General features: G+C 43.6%; 1 protein-coding gene across 5 annotated transcripts in view; it reads right to left on the reverse strand.

Annotated features, from left to right (window-relative positions):
* The window catches only part of DAAM2 (dishevelled associated activator of morphogenesis 2), a 245,228-nt gene that overhangs the window by 205,851 nt on the left and 18,517 nt on the right, over window positions 1-20,860 (reverse strand). For 2 of the 5 annotated variants that reach the window (XM_034764802.1, XM_034764797.1), the window contains exon 1: window positions 12,049-12,251. The exons of the other annotated variants lie outside the window; for them this stretch is intronic. The gene's annotated coding sequence lies outside the window, so the exon portion shown is untranslated. Of the gene's footprint in view, window positions 1-12,048; window positions 12,252-20,860 lie in introns of those variants that run through there. 5 annotated transcript variants of the gene reach the window in all.

The raw sequence follows: 20,860 nt of genomic DNA on the forward strand, positions 1-20,860 counted from the left end.
CATCAGTAATCAAGTCCTATGTACCGTGACAAAGTTCCTCCTCTATCTTGGTCGGTCCTGCGCTTATTGGCGGATTTTCTTGCCGCAGAGATTCACCATGTGGATTGGGGAACAGCCCAGAGACCTTCCCCTCTGGAAGACCCCACAGTCCAGGTCAATTGGGAGGTTTGGGGGGGAACCCGGGCCCGCCCTCTACTCCGGGTTCCAGCCCAGGGCCCTGTGGACTGCAGCTGTCTATAGTGCCTCCTGTAACAGCTGCATGACAGCTACAACTCCCTGGGCTACTTCCCCATGGCCTCCTCCAAACACCTTCCTTATTCTCACCACAGGACCTTCCTCCTGGTGTCTGATAACGCTTGTACTCCTCAGTCCTCCAGCAGCCCTCCCTCTCAGCTCCTTACACCTCTTGCTCCCAACTCCTCACACTCCCACCACAAACTGAAGTGAGCTCCTTTTTAAAACCCAGGTGCCCTGATTATCCTGCCTTAATTGACTCTAGAAGCTTCTTAATTAGCTCCAGATGTCCTAATTAGCCTGCCTGCCTTAACTGGTTCTAGCAGGTTCCTGATTACTCTAGTGCAGCCCCTGCTCTGGTCACTCAGGGAACAGAAAACTATTCATCCAATGACCAGTATATTTGCCCTCTACCAGACTCCTGTACCCCACTGGTCTGGGTCTGTCACAGTACTCTCTAGGAGCCTCCAATGCACACTTATCAGAGGAGTCCTAGAGTTATCCTAGCTAATGTACCTCTATTGGAGGCACAGTTTAGGGAGCACATGATGCATGAAGCTATCGCAGCTGCTGTATGCCCACCACATAACCACATGCACAGCAGAGGCAGTACAGGGGTCCAGAGTTATCTCAGCTATTGAAACTCTATTTTAAATCAATGACATGTTCAATGACTAGCAGGCAATTTCTATTGGGAAGTGGCTGCGATCAGAAGTCGGATCCTTTGAGTTGCAATGGTCTGGAGTTTAGCAGATGTGCTACATGCATCTGTTGCCACTGAGGTGGAAGACCCCTCAGATACTCTAAAAATGATGCTGCCAAGTCAGCCTGACTGCCCAGGGAGGGAGGCTGCATGGGAATGTGTCAAGGACAAGGCAAGCCATACCCAGCCTCCCCTGGCTTGCGCATAGCGTGGGATCCTGTCAGCAGGAGGTTCCCACTATACATCTTTGGCTGCAGCTCTCCCTCCGCCCGTGATTCTTCACTCTTCTCACTGACTCCCCATCCACTCGGAAGGAGAACGATAGATTCCAGACATTCACTGAGTATTTCTTCATCTGGAGCTCTGTGAGCCACTTGCCTCATTCCTGCTGGGAAAGTGCCTGGAAGGTTGTTTTCTATTTTATTCCCCTGGCACCCTCAAAGACTTGTCTGTGATCTGGATTCCCTCCAAAGCCTGATCAGCTGGCTCCTTTCAAGTGGATTTTTAAACACAGGGATGAGCAAGCTGGTGTGGATGAAATAACTGACCCAGACCTCCACCAATCCCAGGAACAGCACCCATCTCTCTAATTAAACCTTTCATGGTTATTTACATAATTTTTTCCATCCCCTTCAATGTTCTTACACTCCGTCCTTCCTAATCCCGGCTGGGGCTAGAATAGCCAAAATGCTATACAAGTCTTCTGACTAGTCAAGGATGGGAGTGGGCATCTTTTGCTGTTTTTGTCTATGAGGGCACTCAGGGGCACTGAGGAGATCAAAAAGCCCCCAAGCTGTAAAGCATCTTAACCTGAGGGCACAGGGCAGATGCACTTCCCTCTTCCTACCATCAACATATAGACAAAAGGTAACAGATGAAGTGTAACAAGAGCAAGAGGATATTAGCAAGATGGTTAGCACTCGAGCAGTGCAACATTTTTCAGCAAATAAACTTCCCCTGAAAAAAGCAGTTTTGATCGACCCAGAACTATGCATGAATCTAAGCTGAAAAGATTTTTCTTGGGAGTGGGTGTGTGGGGGGAGAGATCCCCTTTATAAGGTTTAGCCCAGTGATTAGGGTACTTGTCTGGGATGTGTAAGACTGAGGTTTGAATCACCAGTCTGGAGCAGGGACTGGAACTCAGGTCTTCTGCACCCCACCCCACCGTGAGTGCCATAACCAGAGTATAAGCCAGAGGTCAGCAACCTCTAGCATGCGGCTCGCCAGGGTAAGCACCCTGGCGAGCCGCGTCCGTTTGTTTACCTGCTGCGTCGGCAGGTTCGGCTGATCGCGGCTCCCACTGGCCGCGGTTCGCCATCCAAGGCCAATGGGGGCGGCAGGAAGCCACGGCTAGCACATCCCTCGGCCGCGCTGCTTCCCGCAGGTAAAAACTGTCCCGGCCCGCCAGGGTGCTTACCCTGGCGAGCTGCGTGCCAGAGGTTGCGGACCCCTACTATAAGCTATACTAGGGTGGGTTGCGCTCAGTCTCTCCTTTTAAAGCTAATCCATTTTGTATAAACACTTAAACATTCACTGTGCCAAAGAGTGTGTGAGAGTGACTCTATAGCCTGGGGATTAAGACACTCACCTAGGAGGAAGGAGATGTGGATTCAATCCTTCCTCTGAATCAGGCTAAAGGTTATAAGGGTAGGGTGATGGCAGCAAAGAGATGGACCCAAACAGTTTCCAGCCTGAAATTAAATTTTACTGATTTGCAGACAAATTCTTAACATTTCTGGAATTGAACCAAATATTTTGCCTGATTTTTTGGTTTGCTGAATGAACAAAAAAAATTATTCCTGCAGCTCTAGTTGGCACATCAGTTAAAACCATAGAGTTTCCTTGGCTTGATTTTTACTAAACACATCTTTGACATCTGGGCCAGGGTTTCCGGGTCTTTGGGGAGATAGGTGCCTTCAGGAAGGAATTTGGTTCATAGGAGACAGACATCATACTTGAAACCTCCTCCATGGCCCGTCTAAGGAGCCCAGTGCAACAAGGTGAGGAGATGAGCCCCCTCCCAAATACCATGCAATTGGTAAGTAGTCCCAGAAATCAGCAGCAAAGAGGAACCTGCACAGATGACATGGAATCCAGTCCACAGCTGTCAAAGGAGCTGAAGCAATGGGAAAATAAGTAAGAAACCAAAGAAAGCAAGTTATTAATGAAGAATCATTGCTAAACAGGAAGATCTTGTGGTTTCAAACGTGCAGATAGAGCTATGGGCTATCATCAATCTTGTTCCAGCCCTGTTTCAGGTGGGAATGGAATATCACTAGAAAGAAGTTTCTGAAACCATTAAATAGCCATCAGGGAGCAATCCCTCCTGTACCATTCACTACCCCGAGAAATCCGGGGTAACACCTCCATAGTCCAAGAGACATAAAAAAAACTGCCTGAAAACCACAGTGCCGTAACATAAGGAGTCAATTGTGAATTCTCTCCATAGCACATCAAACATGAGGCATTCATTCATTCCCGCAGAGTCAGCATTGATCTATAAGCTGCAGCCCTGTATTACACTTTCAGTATCATCCATTTAAATCAGGAAAACATTTCCAGGGGATTGAAAGAACCAGCTACAGTGAGTTGTGGATCTATTCTTGATCATATCATGGTATCAGACACTGGAATAAAGGCTCAATAAGCCAAGTAGTACTGTAACTTTGCTTATATTCTTTCTCCATGCACATCACTCTATTAATACAATTCCCTGCAGATGCTCACAGACAACCAGACAACCACATGCAGACAACTGTATGTTCCCATAGCCACACCCAGCCTCATACCAACATTCATCCAACCAGACCCCTATATAAACACTGCATGCCACACACCCTCATGCATCCAGCTATACAGTCATATCAAAGCTGCTTAAAGGAGTTGCTCTGATGCATTTGTGGAAGCAGAGGTGAATGGAAATCTCCATCACAATATGTTGGCCTCATGCTGCCAAGCATTGCCGCACAGTCTATTCCACTTAAGGGGCCATGGTGGTGGGTATATTGAGGAGAAGGGGAAGCAAGTAAGAGGATAACAAAAGAGGATTTTAAGAAGAAAATCAGTGTTCACCTCTTGCTTACTTTTTGATTGCTCAGCCTTTAGTCCATGTGTCTTATTAAACTTGCATACTCCTAAGAGAAATCAATAATTCAGAGGTCTGGCAGAAAAACCTGTGGCATTGTAAGCCCTCTGTGCTGGGATTCCAGCACTGCTGAGGTTTGTTTTTGGTTCCCAGAATAAATATGACAACATGCAAGTGCAAAGTGTTGCTCCTTTTAGTCAAGAATCTCAAAAGGACTTCAAAGATTAAACTAACTATACCTCTCACTGCACCCCTGTAAGACAGGAAAGAGAGTCTCTCTCTCTGTCTGACAGATGAACAGAGATGAAGGACCAGACTTTCGAGAGAGTTCAGCTACTGTTTAGGCATGAAAATAAGGGGCTAGATTTTCTAAAGAGCTCAGCATGTTGAAACTGCTCTTTTGAAAATCCAGCCATAAGTGTCACAATGGGAGTTGCTGGGGGCTGAGCTCTTAGAAATCTTTCCCCAATTGTCAATCCTGAGCACATGCCAACCTGGGTTGGCACTCTGTTGAAAATCTGGCCCAGCATAACTTGCCCAAAGTAAAATAGCAGGGCAGTAGCAGAACCAGAAATGGAGGTTAAAAAAAAAAAAAAAAAAAAAAAAAACAATCTTTATTCTCCTGTTCTTATCACTACATTGCTCTGAGAGAGTTTCACATCAGCTCTTTTCTGTCCAAACTGAAGCATCTTAAAAATAAATAAAACCACTAAAAAAAAACTAGGTGTGGTTCATCTTTATTTTAATTCCACCTACTAAGAATAGCCAAATTAGCTTCCTGAAGTGTGACACCATCTGGTTGCCTTAAGCCCAACATTTATGTGCAAAATCTAAAATAAATAGAAGTGATATGATTTGTTTTTCTTTTAATGAAAACTTTTTTTGTTTGGATGTAAATATATCCCTGTAGTGTTTCCAACTGGAATAGTGCATGTGTTAGTGTGTGAAAGACTGACAGTGAAACTGACAAGTAGTAAAACTGATTGAGTTTGTTTCTCTTTCTAAACTGATGCAGCTAGTAAACGAGCAGCATAAAGAGTGAAAAGTAACTTCAATTTTAAAAATTCTTTCAGAACATTAGATAATTAAATCTATAATTTGTTGGGACTATATTATATTTAATAGGACAATGCTTTTTTTTTTTAATAGCTCAGAGACATTGGCCGTAGTAAATAAATACCTACAGGTATCAATGCATAATTTGCAAAAATGCTTTGAAGTAATAACTTTTAAATCTGAAAAAAAAAATCACCCCAACAAATTCAGTTTGTCCTGAAGTTGTGATTCAGCCTCTTGGCTTTTACCACAATTTGATGGCAATATTACTTATTCTTTGTAATAAGGTAGCACCCAGGGCCCCAATGAGCATTAGCAAGGCACATATAGGCAAACAAGGTCCCTGATCCAAACAGCCCACAATCTAATTATCATGACAATTGTAACTAATTGCCCTGTTGCTGGCAAAGGATGAAATTGAATAGGGAGACTGAAGGAGGCTCTTGGTACTGTAGGTCAGGGGGAACAGTGGTAAAGGGCAGGATGGTGGAAGTTAACCCTGTTATTGTCCAAGCTACACTGATTCTGTGGATAATCAGAGGAATTCGGTCTTCAGGGTTGTCTGTTTGGCACCTTCTACCAGAATGAAAAATTCACTTGAAGAAGGAAAAATGAAATGTGAAAACAAAAAACCATGCTCACTTGTGAAGCTTCCCAGGATTTGGGAAAGATAAGTTTCCCAGCCAGTGAAGTGGAGTTAACTGATTAACATGGGAGCCAACAGAGGTATGCTGGTCCCAGTTCCTCATGCACCTTTCTTTTTAAGTGAATACTGCTGGGGAGGGGGGGGGAGAAGAGCACAGGGAGAGGCACATCAAATCAAGTCCCTTCTCATTTTATTAAAGAATCCGATTGCTATAAAATATTTTGTTTGCCTACCAGTAGATAAAATTGCACTTTTAAAATGTTTTCCCCAAAAAACCATTCATAAGCAAATTCTTAATTTCCAGTTTATGTTCTGTAGTCAGAATGTTTTAGTTCTAGTAAAATAAACTTCGAAGAAGTGGGAGGAAAAAAAACTCTTTACCTTACCTTGGTCTGATGCTTTTTACCTGCTAACACATTGCAATATTCTGCAACTGCCTAAGTCAAGGGCAGTCAGAGCAAGGGTGAAGTGATAGATACAGTATTTATAAAACTGCCTCTGTAAGGGAGTTGGGGTTTATTTTTTCAATAGACTGAAAATGATAACACAAGAACTTTTCATCTGGCATGTGCTTGGGCTCCATCAGCTGCTGGAAAAGATTGTAATTTCAGCTCTGAGACAGTGCTTCTCCATGCACTTTCAGTGGATTTCAAAATAAACACAGCTATATGATCATGCCTCTTAGTAGCCAGAGATAGGTAAGGGGACATGTCCCAATACATTTAGAAAGAAGCTGCAGAGCTAGATAGAATGAGGCACGCATGCAACATTGGTTAAACTATAAAACACCAGGTTGAAGCAATGCCTCTGACACCAATGGGAAAAGTCGGAGGGGAAATCAGAAAAAAAAACTCTGCTTGTCCTTAGCCCACCTTCCTATGCATGGCTATTGCATTAGGCATCACATAATATGGGAGATCATTCAGGTGATCCCTGCTCACCCACCCACACCACTCAGCCTGCCAAAGACCAAATATGAGACCCAGGAGGCGAGAGACACAAGAACGCAGGCAGCTGAAAATGATGAGCGATGAAGGACTTAGTCATTAGTTACATTTCCTATTGCTCCTCTTCACACATCAGCAGTTCTGCCATAAACACCTTAAAATAATAAACAGGACAGCATGAGAGGAAGGTAAATTGGAGTCTGAAAAAAGTTAAGTTCCCCCTTCTAATTATGGAGTTGAGAGATGTGGTGGCACTGACTCTCAGCAGCACCTCGGGCTTTTCCTTTTAATGGGGATGCTTCATAATCTCTGGTCTCTTGAAATTATCTTGTCACAAAAGGGAGTGGGGCTTCCAACAGGGTGTTTCCAATTGGGCCCACACACTCTGGAAATCACTCTGTCCTCCCTCCCACCCCCTTCGTCACCTTGGTCCAAAACAGTCTCAACCTGATGACCTTCTGGACATGCTGCAAAGCCACCACTTATTTGACAGGGGTTTGGAGGTTGTGGGGGAGGGACAGAAGAGGAGTTTGATAATAGGTTCCTGGAATAGAGAAGGAGTGGGGAAGAGAGGGACTTTCTTGTTGCTTTGATTTATTGGCTGGCTGAGTTCATAGTTATTTGACTAGGATTATTTAATGATGCTGAGTGGTCATCATTGTTTCCCTGTAAATTTAGTTAAATGTTAGGGTGGCTAAAAGCTTTGTTGTGTGACTAGTTTTCATTGTTGCTTAACTCTAACAAAATGATAAAAAAATCAATCATACATCCACAGACACTAAAGTCCTCGGGGAAACTGCACAGATGTGAGACGAGGAACAGAACTCCTAACCATCGGCTCTGCCAGTAGGGATGACTAAATACCAGCTGCACTATACCAACCAGTAGATGGCATAATGAACCCCACAGAGGACACAGACATATGTAAGCACTGGCAGGTCTGATATAATCTATCCAGAAGGGTCAGTCAGGACTAGCTGCATTTGGGTATCTTCAGCAAAGTTATTCTTGGGAGAACCTAACCCTTCAATCTCTTTCCCTCACTGCCTCCAAATCCTTTTATTTTCATCTCCTGGCCTTCATCATCTCTGCAGGTCAATATGGTCTTGTAGCAGCACATGCCAATTATACATTAAATTCAGGATGGTCCCTGAAAGTGTACCAGCAATTGGAAGCTCTCTCCATTATGAATTTTCCAGACACTCTTGGGGCAAAGGTGCATTCACACAAACCACACATGGCATCAATACACACATAAGCAGGCCTGACAACCCATCCAGTAGATTGTAGTGCTGCAGATTCATAGAAACAAACGTTGGGCTGGAAGGGACCTCAAATGCACATGCGTTACAATGTTTAAAATTAGAACAGTCTAAATCCTATGTTTCTATCCTTCACTCACTCTTCTTTATGTTCATAAAGCACCCCTTGTGCAAGGATAAAAGGGGCTTGACCAAACTGATATAAACAGAGAAACCCAAATCAAACCAATCCCATTCAGTTTTATAAACGGATAGCAGATCTTAAAGAGCAGAGCCAGATGCTATTGATATACTGGCTCCAAGAGAACAGGAGTACTGAGGTGGACGTGAGCTACTTGTATCAGGAACTTGCAAAGAGAGCAACCTGGTAAATAAGAAGTCAAGAGATCACATGAACAGCAGAGAGCAAAGCCAGATCCAGCTCTGTTAGGTAAGCACCAAAAACCTTACAGTTCTCTTACGGCTCTCCAGGAAGCCAAGGTTCTTCTCAGTGAAGGGCTGCTATGGAAAAATATAGTAAGCAGACTATGGTAGATGCTAACTTCTTCATTAAGAGCTTAAACTGGATGACCTGCAAAACAAAGCCTACCAGTCACTGAGCAAAAGTGAACCATAATTAGGAACTGAACTGTCAGCAACTAGCATAGTAATGACAGGTCTCAGTCTGGCTAGACTCACAAGGTGGTGTGTCAGTGACAGCTTAATTGAATGTCAGACAAGAGTTCAGGCTTCATAGCAACTCCAAGGTCATGGGCATCCTTTGAAGGGTACAGAAAAGTATTGTGCTGTTACAGAAAAAGTTCAGCATGGGTGACCCTAGAGGCATCAAAACTAGGGGCGGGGGGGCAGAACATTCAAAGCAGCCCCGTTTTATCTGTGCCAAGTTTAAGAAAACAGAAAGGGCATCTCCAAATTTCAGAAATCACACACATATAGCAAATAATGATGATGCAATGCAGGCGCCAGGGTAAGATGTGATCCCATAGACCTGCTCTATACTAGAAAATTAGGTCTGTTTAACTATGTCAGTGGTGTGAAAAATCCACACTCACGAGCTGCGTAATTAAACTGACCTAAATCCCTGTGTAGACAGCACTAGGTCGACACAAGAATTCTTCCATCTCTCAGGGAGGTAGATTACCTACACTGATGGAAGAACCCCTACCATCGGCATAGCCAGTGTCTACACTGAAGACTGACAGGGGCACAGCTGTGGCACTGTAGCATTTTAAGTGTAGAGAAGCCCAGTGCCTAGCGCAAATGCCTAGTGCAAAATAAAGCAAACCCTAAAGTAGAGTCCTATGGAACATAAAGTAGTAGCTGGGGTCAATTACTCTGGACTGTTTCAAGTCTAGGGATAAATTGGGGACTTCAGTCTGAGGATTTAGTAAATTGGGAAACAATAACTGGATGAAAATCATCTACAGGTACTAATCAGTCATGTTGACCAAGAAAGTAGACAGGGAGATGCAGCTGATAATCATTTAACCTAATCAGTAGTCAGCAGAGGAGAGAGAGAAGTCAAGTTGTTATGGACACCCACAGCAAGTGAACAGCCTGGCTGCTAGCAGGAAGGTCAGCAGGAGGCAAATTCACCCCAGTGTTTGATAGCTTTATCCGCATTCTCAACTAAACTTGCTGCACCAACCACTAAGTTTCATGAGCAGAAAGAGAAAGTTGCTGCTGCTGCATAGAGGTGAATCAATAATCTTAAACAGAGGGCGATTCAGTCCTTGTAATGAAGCCAACAAGACAACATTTTCTCCAGGGCATCCTAGCAACCAATCATTCAGGGTTTCTTTCCTGCTCAAGGATTAGTCAAGTAACCTACCACTTCACCTAGTACTTGTGACAGTCCCTTCACCTCCCTGAGAAGGCTCAAGTATCCTACACAATGTCAGTAGGACAGCAACACCTCCAGCTAAGTAATGCAATCAGGCAAATTGTTTAAAGCGGAGTGATAAAAAAAAACTAGATCACTGAAATGCAAAGCAAGCAGCACTGAGACAACTGACCTATGCCCACTAGAGAAAGCCGCAAATCAGCATTATCTTTTAGAGAGAGAGAATGAACAAGAAAATTTAGGGAAAAAACCTACCTTGGAAACTACATCATGTACCCACTTCTCATCCATGGATGACTGACTACCTGCCTAGTGTCTGAAAACCCACTACCCCAAGGACATGCTCTCCCCTAATGACTCTCTCAGAGCCTCTTGCAGTTCAGCCATGTGACTGCGGCTCATGTGCACCACCGCCCCAGCACACAGAACAGTGCACTGAAACAGTCAATGAAGTGTGGTCACAGGGTGTCTGAATGAGCAGATTTCATACAGTCATTCACCCGGTTTTAATCTGCTTTCCCCATAATGGCTTACATTGAGGATTCAGAGACTGTAAATCCACCCCCACATCAAGTAGCAGAAGTGAAAGTTAGGAACCCCAGACTGTCATGCAGCTCAAGACAGACCAGTACAAAAGCCACAGATCCCAATACAGACAGACACTTTGATTACCTTTGAACTGGATAGGGCAGCTCAGACCCTTCTCTAACACAATTGTATTAGTTTAGTAATATTTTGGTCCTATCTAGTGCCTGTCATATGAGGATTTCAGACTTACATTCGCACCTCTATAAGGTAGATTATTTTTAAATCCCATCCATGTGTATATATGGTATTTTATTATATGTTCTAACCCTTATTTTATAGAGGGGTAAAATGAGACTCAGAATGGTTAAGAGATTTGTCCAGAACAATGCAGCATAACTGGTACAGCTGGGATAAGAACCTATTCTCAATGGCCACTCCCACCCCCTTGGCCCCCCCAATCCTAATCACTTGACAATATTTGGTTAAAACATGGAAATGGTATTGGGGAGTCAGGACTCCTCGGTTCTAAGGCTCCATTCCCTGCACTAATCACTTGACCATATTTGAGACAAACTGTTTTCAGATTCAGTGCTGAACTTCCTACCTGCAACTTGGTTAACATTGAATTAGACCCTTCTTGAAAGAAGCATGTGTCAGATATTCTAACAAACCTTTTAGATTTGGCATCATTCTTCCTCTTTCTTACCCAGGCTGAATCTACATATGTAGCACAACACACAAAGTGCCACCACCATTCAATATTTTGCACATTTGCTTTAGTAACTGGTGTGTAGCACTATTTCTCTGCAATACTCAAAAAGCTGTGTCAGTGGGTAAAACACAAGAAAACACATCAATTAAACATTTAACTCCTTTCAGCCATGAGTCTGGAATCTCATTTTTATAAGCAGGCTTGGATTTGATTGACAGAAGTTTTATTCTTGTAACAATTCAAATAATTAACCTACTTTTGTCCCCTGAAGCACAAAAAATCAGGCCAGTGAATAGATGCACCTATTTTTGGATGCTATACTGTAGATGTTGCCACATAAACTGGCAAAAAATGACACATCTATCACCATTAAGTTGTTCACAAATGAGTTTTACCAACTTCCCTGGCCAATTTACTGTGAATTACCACCAGATGCAGCAACACCGCCCTCTGTCTGCCACTGAGACAATTGGCATTTGATGTCATTGCCTACCCTTCCAGATCTACCAATATATTTTATCTGAAATGAATCAACATCTATTCACCACTTGCTTAAAGCATTTCAAAATTTGATGGCTTTTGAAGATGTTGTTGACAGCAATCTATCCCTACTACACAGTCAACTGCACTTTTTTAAAAAATTGCCGAACATGAAATGTTTAACTTTTTAAAGTAAATGACAAGCCACTTTATTTCAAACACCTTGATTTTTAAGATCACCCTCTTGAATCATCCTCACTACAAAAGCCAATTAGAGCTCTTACCAGCTTCCTCCCCACTACACAGAAGCACTTGCTGGCTTTCCCCTTCCAGCTCCTGCAGCCAAGTGTTAATATGGAAAAGGGATTTTAAAATAGAAAGAAGCACAAATGCTTGAGATCTACTTTACATTTTTATTTTCCCCTCATGTTTTCCCAGCTGCTCTGTTCAGGAGACAATATAAAAAACCCAACTGCCTGCAAAGAATATTAAAAATAAAGAGACTTGAAAGCTGCAGTCCAAAGAGGAGGATGTGACTTTAGTTTGACTTACCAATTTTATCCAGCTGTATGTTTTCCTACTTGCTTTTTACAGCAGCTGAGCTCAGGGCTCAGGAACGTCCATCCTGTGTCAGAGAGCCAGGCAGGAGTACTGATCTCCACGCTGGATGTTACTGCGTGAACTGCAGATGGGGTGGCTGCGTGTGTGTGTACACTGTATTCGGATAAAGATCAAGAACTGTTTCCCATTCCACAGCCCAGCTACAGTGCTACAAGCTTTAGGAGGCAGGGCCTTCCTCTGCTACTGTGCTACACTTTCTTAAAGAGACAAGCTCCAGTTTGACAGGCAATACCAATGAACAAACTCTTGAAAAAAACCCAAATGGGATGGTGTTTGGAGCAGGAGAGGTGGGAGTTGTGTTCTCATTGTCTGAGACCTGGCTGACATCCATCAGGATATGAAATAGTTTCCTACATGCTTCATTAACAACAAGACTTTCGTCTTCCACACAGCTTTTCATTCAAGGCTGTCAGAGCATTTTTCAAAGGCAGGTAGGAATTATTATATAGACAACTTGCTCAACATCACCTGGCAAATCTCTGGCAGAGATGGGACTAGAATGCAGGGGTCCCAACTCCAGATACCTGATCTAAACACTAGAGCACACATACACACCACACCCTTGAGTGAAGAATGGCTGAATATATACATACATGTTATCCAATTATCCAATCAGGGATGGCTGCAAGTGACTCACATTACATTGTCCTTAAAAGTATTTACTCCCTTGTAGGGCAGAGAGCATATTTTAACAAATGCAAACCTATAATTTCCCAGTTTCTTCACTCTCTCACTCATTCTGAAAATAACTTTAGTCTGTTAGCAATCCACTGTTTCCAAGGGATTTTCTACTCCCCAGCTTCCCATTCAGGGGATGTGCGTGTTTTAAGTGTACCACACCTTAACATGGAAGGAGTTGCTCCCTCTGTTGATTAGGGGGCAAAGCTGAGAGTCTAACCCCAGTGAAAGTTACAGACAGAGTAACACTATGTTTCCAAATAAAGATTATGTTTGTCCTTCCTTTCTTTTGTTCTTTTCCTTAATCACAAACATAAGTAATCCAGCCTGAAAGTACAGGGTTTGCTCTTTGTATACGGAAAACATGGACTCTTTCTACAATAACTAAATAACAACCAAAACACATTACAAGAAAAAACTACATTCAAAAATTTCTGATCGAGCCATAAAGAGGCAGGACATATTACAATGAAAGAAAAAGCAACATCACCTGAAAAAAGCAATACCTTCAAAGAACCAGTTAGATGAAAAGGTGAGGCCAATTCACAGCTGCCCTGTGCCTTGCGCAGTCATTTGCTCTAGCACACAGTGGGCATACAACACGACTATTGCAGTGTTAGCATTTCACACTCACTTTGCACAATGGTGACAATTACAAAAGGTGCAGGGCACTAGCGACCCAGACTCAGACCCTTCACAAATGGGCTCAGTGGATGCCAGCTAACCAGAGGGAAGGTGTGTTCTTGCACTGCGAGTGGAGAAACTATCCAACAACACTATGAAATTATGAACTTCGGCACTAATAGCCATATGTTAAGCCACCAGGGCCCATCAGCGTTCTTCTAGCATGAACTCTGCTACCAGCCTTGGCTGCATGCCGGAGAAAGTGTATAAGTGTATATGATTTATACATTAAATTAGCATCAGTTACTCAGAGGGGAAAAAGCCTTCCCATATCCCAGGCTCTATACCAGTGTGTTAGTCCTCTCCTTCCACTCATATCCTTGTCCATTACTTTTCCCACTCCCAATGTCATTAGTCCCCTTCTCCCAGCCCCTCAGCTCTCCCTCCTCCAAGCTAGGCACTTTTCAGCAGCTATTGCTCTTCCCCTTCCCCTACCACCTGTTTAGTGTGCCCAGCTCAAGACTCCTGCCCTATCTCCCTTTGAGATCTCATTGGAGGTAAGTGGGGGGGAGAGGAAGTGAGAGCATGAAAGGCACTGATTGACTAACAAGGGGAGAAGGCGGGGAGACCCAAGGTACAGGGCAGAAGGCCTGGAGCCAGAGATTTAGCAGGGAGGCTGGAAAAAACCTGAAGCTTCTGGCTAAAGTCATGGGTTAGGCAGGTCCGTGTGCTACTAACATTCTCCCTTCTCATCTTGGCACCTTGTACCGTACATATGCTGTGTGTTTACAAAAGAAACTGCATCTCAGTCTGCTCCTTACGAGAGGGAAACAAGAGACCATAGGGACCCAACCAGGTTATCCAAATCCCCCACTGGACTCTCAGTTCAGCATACAGCTGTGTGAAATAGGTACAGAGCGCTTGACTAAGAAATGGCAGAGCAGGAACATTGCCATGTACAAATATTTGATGGGGATGGACACCAAAGATGGAGAAGAATTACAGTACTGAAGGGGGTAATCTCCCATGAGAAGGGATGGAGGCTCCACTACAAGGCACTTTTACAACTAGACTGAGCAAAACACCAGAAACTGTCCTGTAAGGGACAATCCTGCACTATCCCCAGGGAGAGGGACTCGACGATCTGGTAGGTCTTCTCCATTTCCAACATTTATGCACCTAAGCATGGATTTGAGCATCCAAATGTGGGATTTGGCTGTTCTATTAATAGATCGTAATCTGGTGGTTAGATCAGGACTCATGGGGGAAATGGCATTTAATGGTTAGAGAAAAGGACTGGGACTTAAAGGTTCTGCTTTCTGTTTCCAGCTTTACCACTAACTCAACATACGACATTGGGGGAAAAAAAATCTTCTGTCATGACTCAGTTTCCCCAACTATAAAATAGATACCTTAAAACTAACCTACATCACTGGGGTGTTGTGAGGATGAGTTAATTCATATTTGTAAAGTGCTTTCACAGCCTTGGAGGAAAGCAGTTATAGAAGACAGTTTGGCTATTAAGAGCTCCTGCTGCCTTCCTGAAGACTGAGAAGTGTTCTGTATAGCAAGACGACGACCAATCCTACAGCCCTTACTCCCAGGAGTAACCAGACACTTTCAGGAGGAATGACTTATTTTAGATTAAGGGGCAATAATAAAACCTAGGAAAGGCATCTCTGAGCAAGAGCACAGTGTGCGTGTGTCCCTCTAACATGCAACTCACAAACTCTGTCTCACAACATAGCAGCCACCTCTGCAGATAAGCAGCTTTCTTAGAAATGTAAGGGCGCACTATAAAACACATGAGGTCAACAAAGAAATCAAGGAACTACTTAGGTTGTGCAGGATTGGGTCCAAAACTATACATTTCAGGCTCTGTACTATGATAACAGAATCTATGTTATTATTCATGTATTTTTAGGATAACAGAATGTGAGTGAAATCATAGACCCATTAACTTCAGTGGCATCAGGATTTAAACCCATATTCCTTACTTTTTCAGCTGTTCCTGCTGCTTCCCAGCCCGAAATCACAATCCGGTATTGAGGGTATTATGATCATTTCCTTAGTAATCAGGTTTGATGGCTCAAATTAGAGGTTATTACTCCAGATAGAGAAGAAACAACAGGATCATATCAAATGTGAAAGTAGTAAGAGTTCTGTTGGATCCATAGCAAAAAGGAAAGGAAAAGTCAGGGAGAATAGACATTTTAAGATGATCGGTTATGCCAGACACAAAAATAATTGATTCCACATTGAATGCTCTGCAAAGGTTTCTGTGAAATGTCACACTGCCTTTGGAGATCTAAATTGTTTGTTCGATCCATTCTCAAAACAAAGGGACAGGGGCATTATTAATCTGAGAACAAAGGTGCCCATTGTGAATGGAGCTTCAGTGCCAGGCTCCCTGCTCCAACCAGCAAGAAGATTAAACACCACGGCTCTACGGACAGGGCTGAGTGCCATGCCTCACACTATCGCTCACAGGCTACTACCAACTCTCAGTGGCCCTCTTACTGCTCAGTCACTGCAGGCTACAAAACTAGCAAGTCTTTATTTTAATCTCTTCTCTGCAGAGACTGATTCTGCATGTCCCCCTTCTAAAATGGCATGCAGTGCTAGGAGTGTCTCCTGGCTATGCTGTGCTGAGTACATGCAGAAAGATTAGTACTGTACTGCCAATGTGCATGGCAATGCCAATGAGGGTGGCATTATGTTTCACCATATTGCCACCGGAAGTATCAGTTCCCTTGGAAAAAGCAGCACTGAGAAATATATTGACAATACAGACATTGGTATAGCTTCATTTAGTTAGCTGAACTCTTTTTTTTAATTAGAAGCGTTGGGGCTAATCCAAAACCCAGATCTAAGGGTTTGATCCTGCTCCTATTGACTTTAATGGTGCAGGATCGGGGTCAAAATACCCCTGAATTTGGGAGGCTTGAGTTCTAGGTTCAAACTTTTCACCTTGACCCATCTCGATAAGGGATCAAACCTAAATCTCAGACCTGAGCACCCTCTAAATTGGTTGGTAGTTGGAGCTGGACTCAGCTATTCTATAAGATGGAAAGTTAAAGCATTAACAGGACTGGTAGGTTTGTAGTTTTCCAGTTGGCCAATAATGGGGTGTGTCAGACACTGTCCCAGAGCATACTTCTAATGAAGTTAGTTTGAAATGGAGATGGCCTTGCCTGTTTACTTTTTAGAGCACCTGAAGCATCACTGACACTGGAATGTTGCGGGAAGAGAGTTTATTAGTTAACTGCTGCTGCTAGAAGAGTAAAAGTTATTTGTTGTTGTTTCAGGTTCAGTATGAAGAGAGGAGGTTTGCTTAGGTTTCTCAATGAATATTAAAAAAAAAAAAATAGTATCTAGAGCTGAAAGTCCCTCCAGATTAGTAACAGATGTAACGTAATTCAAAGTGCTGGGCCTCAACAACTGGACAGCATCCTTTGTTCAAAGGAATATAATAGCTACCTAATTATTTGTAGCAGTCCTCACAGTACTACAAAGGGAGGCTCTCAGCTCCTCCAACACAAAGATACTAGCCCAAATATTGTTCTGCTAAATTAAAGTCTGCTTTGGCATCACAGAAGGGCCTGAACCACAACATTCAGCTCCAGACCTGAATGTTCCCAAAGTTAGGGGACATTTCAATCCAGGGTTAGGGATTGGCCACTCATAGAAGTTCAGGCCACGCCAAATACCAAGTTCAGATCTGGATCCAAAGGGTTGGTTGGGTCTGGGGTATTGGTTTGGGCCTTCTTGTAGATGGCACATTGCAACTTCCTCTCTTTAAGTTCTAGTCTCCCCCTTCCACACTCATCTCCTCCTCCCTTTCCAGACCCCTTTTAAAACTTCTTATTCTGTAGCTATTTAGATTTTGTAAGTGGGCTCTGTGTGAGCTAAGACAGCTGAGCCTGGAGTGAGAGGAAAGCAGAACTGGCACTACTAGAGCAGCTGGGGAATGGGGTTAAAGGCAGTCTTATTTTTAGCCAGTGGAAAAAAGTTTCCAAGCTATTGGAGGAATGAAGGTGGGTGTGACCTAGCTAGGAGGGAGGGAAAACTAAATCTTTCTAAAAGTAAATTGTCTCCTTAGTTGCTTCCTGTAACTGAGCCCACCATCTCCCATGCACCTCTTCATGGTATAGGGGCATACTACAGGCAGGCTGACTCAGTTTCCCCTCTTGGACTGTTCAAATAGAAGCTTCCTTCAGGTTTTTCCTTGGTCAATAATACTCCACCATGGGGACCAGGTTTATACATATAAAACAAACTGCATATAACACTCAACATCTCCAAACCAAGTCCACATAACACAAGATTTCTCTTCCTCCTGCCTGCCCAGGGCCTTTCCAGTCTCTCCCAAACCCCCCTGATCTCAGGATCTCCTCAGTAAACACCCTTTCTTACTCACCACCACTTCCTATGCTTTCCTCTTCTCTATAGCCAGCTGCTGCCCTTTATAGGGAATTGCCTGATTCAACTCAGGTGTGCCTCATTCCATAATCAGGGTTGGCTAGCTCCAGCCCATAAGGGGCAAGCCTCCCTATTACGCTTCCTTTGTAGTTGAATTACAGCTGCTCAGACTTTACTTCTGCTTCAAAGTTAGTGAAGCACAGATCATTGCCTTGTGAAACAGAGCACCGCTCTAGTGACCCCCTCATTGCTGTGTGCTTGTTTCATTTATATATTCTCCTCCCTCCCAGAAAAAGAAATTGGCATTGGGATTTGGACTCCTAAGTACCTAAATGCCTTTTGAAAATGAGATTTAGGCTCCTAAATCAGTTAAGTATTGTAATACTGAACCCAGCAATGCCTAAATACCTTTAAAACTCTGGGCCTAAGAGACTAACGCAGTTCCCAGCTATACGCACACAGTGCCCAGTGACTTCCAGGAATATCCCCGCAGTATATGTGAAGAAGGAACTGAAACCTAATGTACATGAACACAGAACATAAAAATGTCCATACTGGGTCAGACCAGTGGTCCATCTTAGCCCTGTATCCTGTCTTCCGACTGTGGCCAATGCCAGGTACTTTCAAGGGAATTAATAGAAGAGGGCAATCATCGAGTGATCTGTCCACTGTCATCCAGTCCCAGCATCTGGCAGTCAAGTCAAATCAACAAATCCATGAAAACAAGAAGCAACAACCTATGAAGTGTCTGAGGGCATCTCACTACAGAACCGAGAAAAATAATTTATCTCTGGATTGGAGGACATTCCTAGTCTTGGCTCAAACACTGGGGAAGATCCTTTGGTCTGGCTGAGCTCCACTGGAGGGGGAAGAAAAGATGGCTTTAAGCTGCCTTTGTTCCTCCCTGGTCAGGGGAAGCTTTGGCCTAGAGTGTGACTTAGAGCAATCTCGGGGCTGCTGTAAACTATACCCAGCTGTCTGTGACCTCTAAGATGCTGTTCAAACAGCCAGGGAACTTAGAGGTGATCCAACCACATGTCCTATTGCTTGACCTTACCCCCCACCATACTGGGGGCAGGGCATGGGAATGTAGTAGAGCTAATTACCATCCTCACACCACCCAGGAATTCCTCTCCAGTCACAGGGAATTCCCAAGTAGCCAGATCTATGAGAGTTCTATCTGCTTTGCATCATCTGAGAGTACCTGAAGCAGGTTACTGGCCCAGTAACTCCTTCTCTGATCTTTGGCAAGACACTTAAAAATCTCTGTAAAATGGGAACAACAATACCTGCCTATGTCCCTATTTTGTGTAAATGTTAGAAGGATTAGTTAGTGAATGTGGATACAGTGTGCAATGTAAATTCTAAATACTAATATTCTGTAGTGTTTACAGGCAATTTAAGTGGCAGAACTGATCCCTTAGTAAGCGGCTGTGATCTATTAGAAAAGAAGCTGATCTTATTATAGCAATGGATGATAAATGACATTTATTCTCAAACCACTCTGCTGCCAAGCTCTTCATCAGTTTTTGCTATTGTGCCATATTTAACCTACCCTGTTTTTCCTGGACATGGCATGACTTCCCATCACACAGAAATTGTCCTACTCTGTGACACACACTTTCCTGAAGAACACTTGGCTTTCCTTACAGGAATTCCTGTATGCTTAGGAGTCCTGGAAATGTGACAACGTTCCTACGGAAAGGTGGCTCCATGCTCTTAGGCACGGGGTGCTGAGTTGTTCACTTGAAAAGCTGCTTGATCTCGAGGGGTGGACGGGAGGAGAAAGGAGGGATTTAAAGCGGCTTTGCTATACTTGTCAGGATGACTTTTAGTGCATTAGGAATGATGCAGCGAGGCACTAAGTGGTACACAAGTGATTAACAGTGAGACTGCGTAGCTCCAGAAACAAAAACCTACATTAATATTTGGTGAAGGGGCTGACTGAGGCCTGGTCAACATTTAAAATTTAGATCAACACCCCAGCGTTGCTCAAGGGTGTGAAAAATTCACAGCTCTAAGTGCCATAGCTATGCTGGGCTAGCCCCCTGGGATAGACGTGGCTGGGCTGATGGAAGAATCCCTCTGTCAACCTAGCTACCACCACTCAGAGGGGTTGAGTTCCTACAGTGACAAAGAAAACCCCTTCCATCACTGTAGGAAGTGTCCACACTACAGGACTACAGTGGCATTGCTACAGCACCATAGCTGTGCCGCTGTAGTGCCTGTAGTGTAGACACGACCTGAGATAAGAAGAGAGGCACACCCAGACCCTGCAAGACTTAGTTCCATCGGTGGCAATGTGAGCCAGTAGGAGATTCAGTATGTTTCAGGAGAGCAGCACACATTTATCTGGGAGAGGGGCCCTGATTCTCTACTCTGGTAGACCAGTTTTATACCAGTGCACCTCTGTTGAAATCAACAGTTACACTGCCTTAAAACTAGGATAAGAGAGTGAGAATCAGGGCCTAGATTCACACTCATCTGTGGAGTAGACGCCTGGAACCATTATTAGCTCGTGGAATACTACCTGTGCAGGAGGAGAAATCAATTGCCTGAGAGAAGATCCATGGTGTCAATCATGATGAATTACTTGCCTTTGGTAAAGCACTTTAAAGATGTATCGTGCTAATTATTAATAGAGATGGAAAGTAAACATGTCCCTTTACCACTCATGGAAACTAGATGAAAACTATTAGCAATTGGAGCTGTGAGCCGAGCCTAGTATTTGTGTTTCAAGGAGCTGAGTTTGGCCCCTTGTGTTTAATCGTATTAATTAGTCACGTTTTGGGTTTTTTAATGCCTATAGGAGCATGATGGGGTAAAAAGAACACAAAGGGCATGACCGTGCTCCTTCTGAAGCCTTTAGTAGCTTCACTGCCCAGTTCAATGGGGGCATGATTAAGCCTGAGTCCTGGGGCCTCATTCACCATTGCACCTACACCTTGTGCAGTCATTCACACCTGTGTAATGTCAGTACCATCCTAATCTGGTAGCATTTTACACCCACGTTGCACTG

This window comes from Trachemys scripta, chromosome 3 (genome assembly GCF_013100865.1).
Source record: "Trachemys scripta elegans isolate TJP31775 chromosome 3, CAS_Tse_1.0, whole genome shotgun sequence".
NCBI lineage: Eukaryota > Metazoa > Chordata > Testudines > Emydidae > Trachemys > Trachemys scripta.